General features: G+C 32.4%; 1 long non-coding RNA gene across 1 annotated transcript in view; it reads right to left on the reverse strand.

Annotated features, from left to right (window-relative positions):
• The window catches only part of LOC134737716 (uncharacterized), a 125,698-nt gene extending 120,078 nt beyond the window's left edge, over nucleotides 1–5,620 (reverse strand). The window contains exon 1 of the long non-coding RNA XR_010122894.1: nucleotides 5,475–5,620. This is a non-coding gene — a long non-coding RNA (uncharacterized LOC134737716). The remainder of the gene's footprint in view (nucleotides 1–5,474) is intronic.
• Nucleotides 5,621–6,000: the final 380 nt, after the last annotated feature.

The following is a 6,000-nucleotide window of genomic DNA, read 5'->3' on the forward strand; positions in this document are numbered from 1 at the left end:
TGTAATTAGAAAGTGGAGTTTATACAATTTCAGCTATTTAGGACTTATTAAGATTTTATTTGTAGCTTAATATATCACTAAATTTTGTAAATATAATGTAGATGTTGAAAAGAAGTGATGTGACTCTATACCTATGGCACGAATCTGATAAATCAATCTGATAAAGTGTATTAGTCAAACCTTATATAATCTCATTTATGTTTTATTTACTTCATCTTTAATAACTGAGGATGATAGGGTAAAATCTTTCATCCTTATGGCATTTCTGTTCACATTTTATCTTAATTTTTAACAAATTTTTATGTATGCATTTTAGTGGGTTTTTTTTGTTAAAAAGTTTCTTAGTCATTATATATTTATTATAAATTTAATCATTTAGTTTTATGAGAGCCATTTTAAAAACTAGTTTAACAAACTCTTCCTGTAGATCTTTATTATATTTATTGCATTCCTGATACTAATATTGTAGTGCTCTATTTTCTTTTTAAATTTTGCTGATATAGCTTTCTTCATTTTTAACATTTTAATCTCCTTTCAATCTCTGTTATGAGTTCATCTTTTGTACCCAAAACTCAATTGCTATTCTTTGATCTGAAAGACTTTGACTTTTAATTGGGGAATTTAATTAATTTACTTTTTAAATTATAATCATTTTGTTCTAAGCTTTTCTTTTCTTCTTTAATTTTTCACTGGTATCTTTTGCCCTTGTCTTTTAATGTGTAAAATCTGTTGGTGGTGGTGGTGATGGTTGTTTTGCTTAAATTAAGCAGTATTTTTGAAGGTGATTATGCCAGTGATAATTTTAACAGTTCCCTGTAAGTTTGTCAGGAGTACTCCTCAACTTATATGCATGTAAATATCAAAGACTAAAATGAAATGTTCATTTTGGTCTCTTACATGAGATGAACTTTATATGAGCGTGTACTTTTACTCTCCTTCATCTATTAATCTATCTGAAGTTTTGGATCAAGAATATCATATTTGTTTCATGACATGGAATCATACTGTGCCCCAAGATGAGGTTTTCCAGAGATTTTCTTAACTCACACTCTTCCTTCAAATGAGTATCACTTCTTTTTAGATTCTAACTTTCAGTATTAGATTCTTAAAAGTTGCTATTTTATTTTTCACATATCATCAGGGATTCTGAGGAAAATTTGCACTGGAGACTGCTAGTGAGAGTTCATTTTAGACTAGATATCTACGCTAGAACTTAAAGTATATTTTAAAAAAATTTTTTAAAAAGACTATCCCAACCTCTTCTGCTTTCTCCAAACGTCCGTCCTCTGCTCTCACATCCCCATTCACTCTTAGCAGATAAAGTCATCACCTACTTCACAGAGAAAGGAGAAGTAAACAGACAGGAATGTCCCCTCTTTCCTGTAACCATATTGATCTTTTTGTTTTCTCATGCTTCCTTTTCATTCTATCCTTGCAACAGAGTAATGTTTTGTTTGCATTTATCTTCTGCAAAAATAAAGTTAAAAGTAACTCCAACTGGTAGGTCCCATTAAAATTTCTCAAAGTAACTAACATTATATCACATGTATCTAATATTATATATATTACAAAACTGAGTTAACATCCATTTTCAAATAAAAACATTGTGTTTTAAAATATACTATATACATAATATCATAGATAAATAATAAAACAATACATTTTGATATCCATTCCCAAATAAAATAACTTTAATGATTTTGGTACTTCTGACTTGGGTTTATATAATCCCATAATTTTTAAAAATAAAAATAAATAATTATTCTCAAATGTGAACATTGCTTAGATACTAGATAAGTTAAGAAATTACTCTAATTGTGTGGTGTGATTTTTCTACTGTGGTTATGTTTGCCTTAAAAGTCCTTATCTTTTTAGATATGCCTATTGAAATAATTATTAATGAAAGTATATGGTCTTCAATTTGTTTTTAAGTAATCCAGTGATTGGTGGAGTAGGGGGCTGTTAGGGAGACAGGGTTGGGATATAGAGGAAACAAACTTGGTCCTGGATTAGCAACTGTTGAAGCTGAGTGGTATGTATATGGGAGTTCATTATGCTTTTTTCTCTCTTTTTGTATAGTTTTGAAATTATCACTTTAACAAAACTTTAATTGCTACAATTGTATAAACACATATGAAGCTGATTTTAACAATCACTGCCAGTCTCTGCTACAACTTCCTTTCCATTTTTCTAATGATGTGGGAATAAGTATATCTTTTGGGATAGCCTTTTTCAGGAATTACTAAGGGTAGTATGTTTTCAGGGAAGAAGAATAAGATATATTTATGAAAGCTAAATATGAGAATATATCTATTGTCTTCATTTGGCCTGGATATTCTCGAACCCAAAAAAATTTTATGCTGGCATCTGCCTAACTACAAGTACCTGCCACTAAAATACATTTGACTTACTAAAGTACGTGTGACTTGATGTAATTTTTTTGATTTACAAGTAATAGAAACTACTTCAGCTCTGATGATTTCTTTGAACAGTGGTAAACACTATGAGTTTCTAAATCAAGTCTTATGGATCACAAAAGCATAAACACTGTGATCTAGAGTAAGCAGGGGAGTTACAGGAGAACACTTATTCCTGTTTATATCCCTTGCTTACTGAACTAAAGCCAGTTGACATTTTTTCCTGTGGTATTACTAAGACTTTCTTCTGCTGACCCACAAATCCTAATACTTTGGTTGACTTGACCAACACTAAGAGTAGAACAATATTGTGAAATGAAAAAATTATACTTCTTCATTGTCTCATTCTATAAAATCTTAGAAATTGTAGGATTTTTATTTTTTATCACTGTCCTATGTTAGTTTCAGTTTTTCTATGAAAAGTTGCAAAAATTATGTGTCTGTGTATTGTTGGTGTTGTCAATATGAATTTAACAAGAAAACTTACGTTGAGTCCTACTGCATCCATACATCTATTAATCCATTCTTTTATTCAAACAAGTTTATTGAGTGCTTAGCACACTCAAGACAATGTGTTCAGCTTACAAATATTCTCCATCCCTGACTTCATGTAATTTCCATCTCAGAGCTAGTGGCTTTTTGGAGGGAAGATAAGAGGATAAACACTTAGCCTGACAGGTCATGATGGAATTAGTGTCTACTTCTCATAGGTTAAGAGAGGGAAACCCAAGTTTCTCCATCTCCCTGGCTCCAGGCTTAGGTATGGCAAATGACTTAGTCTAATCATTTTTAATGTGGTGCCCACGGATTCTAGGAGGGGTCTATGTTGCCATTTTGTGCTTCGCACATTCTATCTATTCATAGAGACTTCCTCAAAGTCTCAGAATAGCTCATAATATTTAAAGGGTTAAAAGCCACTACCTTGCTAGCCTATTCTAATAAGACATGAATAAATATGAGTCATAAATGATGATGTACTAATTTTTCTCATCCACACTATGTGGGAATTCTGGAAGACTGCTGGTGTGTTATAGGAGCAGACTACAAGGAGATCCATTTAGAATGATAAGTGGCTTGCAAGACAAAGACTTCCTAATCAGTCCTTTCTTGGCATGGCACATGTTCTTCTGCAGTTTAGAATCAATTATTAGAATTATTGATACCCATGGAAAATGAAAGAGATTTTGCTCATTCTAAAAAGCTGGAGAATTCTTTTGTTTGAGGTGATGATGGTCCAGTTTTAGTGCAATGGTCCCAAAGAATAATGGATGAGGTTTATTTCTCTTTTAAAATTTAATACAGAACATCTATTTGATAGCTACTAAACTTAGTTTCTTCAGAGATGACTTGACATTATATAAAGCATTATTTTATTTTATTTATTTCCATAGGTTTGTGGAGAACAGGTGGTGTTTTGTTACATGAGTTAAGTTCTTCAGTGGTGATTTGTGAGCTTTTGGTGCACACATCATCCGGAGCAGTAAACATTGTACCCAATTTGCAGTCTTTTATCCTTCACCCACCTCCCACCCTTTCCCCCAAGTGCCTAAAGTCCTTTGTACATTGTATCACTCTTAGGTCTTTGCATCCTCATAGCTTAGCTCTCACTCATTCTTAATGACACAGTAGTGGTTAAACAGAAAAAAAAAAAAAAAAGACTTTACAAATTGAAATGCAATGCCCTTGTTTCAAAATAGTCTAATGTCCATAAATGTCTTCTTAAAATAAACACTAAATGCATGTTTGACACTTTAAACTTTGTATAACTTCAATACCACAAAATATGCAAATTATATTACATAGACGTGGAAAAAGTGGGTTGTATATAAGCAACACTTTTCACTACTAACAATTTGATAATATGAAATGCACATATTGACTTAGAAATCTAGTTTTGAGCTCAAAAAGTAACTTTGAAATATTACTGTATTGTTACAATAGAAATAAAATAAAAATTACAGAATATCATTTAAAATGTTTTAAAATATCAGCTGCCTAGCACTGGGTTATAACCCAAAGCATAAAATAAATATCCATGAGTTATTTCCAATATAAATAAGTTGTTACATAAACAAATAAATAAATGAGGGAGAAGAGACAAATCTCCCATGCAAAATAATTTCATAAAATTATGTAGATGCTCCACCCTCAAGGAGGAGGAGTAACTCCCCACTCTGTATGGTGACTTTCTTCTGGAGAGCACAGAATGGAAAGAGAGAAGTTAAAAGGGTAACTTTACAGTGGAGAAACCTGGCAGACACTCATTCAGCAGGTGATCAAGGTCAACATCAAGAGTGAAAAGTCACATCGATAGAATGTACCCTTGCTGTGGCGTGATGAAATGACATTTTACTTGTGTGCTTTCCCTACCAAAACCCCATGGCTCCAGTCTAATCATGAGAAAAATATCAAACAAACCACAGAAGAGATTTTACAAAACACACGATCAACACTCCTCAGACTCAGTTATCAAAATCAAGAAAAGTCTGAGTAACTGTCACGACCAAGAGAAATCTAAGGAGACTTGATGACTAAATGTAATATGGTATCCTGGATGATATCCCAGAACAAAAAAAAAAAAGAAGAACATTAGGCAAAAATTAAGGAAATTTGAATAAAGCATGGACTTCAGTTAATAATAGTATGCCAGTATGGATTCATTAATTGTGACAAATGTACCATACTAAATTAATATGTTAATAATAAGAGAAACTGGATATAGAGGAACTATAAATAGTCCTGGAATACAACTGGAAATATAGGAGAGCTCTCTGTACCATATTTGTAATTTTTCTGTAAATCTAAAGCTATTCCACAAAATAAAGTTTATTTTAAAAAATGTCATCTGCTTAGAAATACTTTGTATATAAGAAATGTCAAACAAAAATTTGATCACGTACAAAATGGGAACATTCTATCAGTCTTCAGCAATACTTTTCAGCCAAATCTTTAAAGAATTTTAATGACTATGTAAGCACTTCATCCTTCATATGCATAACTTTCTAAAGTCTTTCAAATAAGAGTCTAGATAGCAATTTCATAACTGTGCCTACCTACCCCATACTGGATTTCAGGTACTGCTGCCAATCCAGCCAACTCTGTGGATGAGCTCCCAACCTTTATCTCCCAACCTCGGTAGTGTTGAAAGCTTGCGCCAATGATTTGTCAGTTGAGTGCATAAAGTCATGAAACAGGGATCCTTCCTGAAAAGCAACAAAAACTCAATGGTATAAATAATCATGGCATTGATTTCAATTACATTTTCCGATAGGTTTATCTAGAAGGAACTGAGCAAGTAAAGAATTCTAGAGACAGGAGAGTTGATTGCTTGATTCTAAGAGTCCAAGGCTGTAGTGTGCCATGTTAGTGCTTGTGAATAGCCACTGCACTCCAGCCTGAGCAACAGAGTAAGACCCATCTCAAAAACAAACAAACAAACAAACGAACAAAAACAGTAGAAAGAAAGTACATGTGGAATCAGTAAGAAATCTGAACTGAATATCTTTACTAGAATTTCTGGAAGGGAGCTTTCCTACACTCTTGTAGAAGGCTTTGTTTGTTAATTTTAAGAATGTCATTTTAT

This window comes from Pongo pygmaeus, chromosome 11 (genome assembly GCF_028885625.2).
Source record: "Pongo pygmaeus isolate AG05252 chromosome 11, NHGRI_mPonPyg2-v2.0_pri, whole genome shotgun sequence".
Lineage (NCBI taxonomy): Eukaryota > Metazoa > Chordata > Mammalia > Primates > Hominidae > Pongo > Pongo pygmaeus.